Genomic DNA, 1,268 nt, shown 5'->3' with positions numbered 1-1,268 from the left:
TCCTCCGTCCACGGAGTAGTCCAGGCAAGAATACTGGACTGGGCTGCCCTTTCCTCCTCCAAGGGATCTTCCTAAACCAGGGATCGAACCCAGTTTCTCACATCTCCTGCACTGGCAGGCAGAGTCGCTACCACTGTGCCACCTGGGAAGCCCAGGGGCTGAGGGAGAGACAAGTGGGGAGTGACTGCTTAGTGGCCAGAGTTTCTGTTTATAGTGATGCGAGAAAGCTGGAAATAAATGCCACTAATTATACGCTTGAATAAAAGGACGACCTATGCCCCATGCACATTCTTTACAGAAAAATGGGAAAGAAAGCAGAGCTCCCATACAGTAACTGCTCCCCCCCACCCCAGATCCCTATCTTGCATCAATGCGATACAGTTGTTACCAAGAGTGATGTATTAGTGTTAACTAAAGTCCACAGTTTATGTTACATATATTTTACCAAAATAAAGGAAAATCCAGAAGAAAAAAACAAACGGATTGGGGCAAGTGACAAGGACATAAGAGCCAAGCTGAAAGCGTTCCAACGGCCAAAGCTGAAACAACTGAGCCACACATAAGTAACACTAGTATAGAATTATAACCTAAAATAGAAAACACATTTATACGGGTCAGTGCTGATAAATAAATGGGATCAATAAATAAAACGAATAAACAGAAAAAAGCAAATGAAATCACCATCCACCTCAGGGGATGGAGCTTTACTTAAACCGTGTCCTATGGAGGGTACACTGTACTTAACGATTTGTTTCTAAAGTGTGGAAAGGGGAGAACGATGACTTCTCAGAGGGGAAACCTGGCAGACTCCAATGCCACCAGTGATCAGGTCAACACCTCCTGGTGATGACACGCACCACTGACACGTGATGACACGTGATAAGAAAGGCACCTCACACCTCAAACCCAAAGCTCCAGTCCAGTCAAGAAAAATACTTGAAACAAACCCAAACTGAGGGAAATTCTACAAAATATCTGACAAGTCCTCTTCAAAACTGTCCAGATCATTAAAGACAAGGTCTGAGACATCATCATAGCCAAGGAGCCTAGGAGATGTGACAGCCTAGGCCCCCCGAATGCAGGTGTGGAAAGAGGACATTCACAGGAAAACTGGTGAAATCCAAAACGCCTGGAGTTTCGTTACTGGAAACCAAGGTGGATTTATACGTTATGATGAAAGTCCCAGTCACATGAGATGTTAACAATATGGGAACTGGGTGAGGGTATATGGAAGCTCTTGGTACTATCTTTGTAGATTTTCTTTAAGT

Source organism: Muntiacus reevesi, chromosome 11 (assembly GCF_963930625.1).
Source record: "Muntiacus reevesi chromosome 11, mMunRee1.1, whole genome shotgun sequence".
NCBI lineage: Eukaryota > Metazoa > Chordata > Mammalia > Artiodactyla > Cervidae > Muntiacus > Muntiacus reevesi.
The sequence above is the reverse complement of the archived record's forward strand: the minus strand, read 5'-3'. Positions refer to the sequence as shown.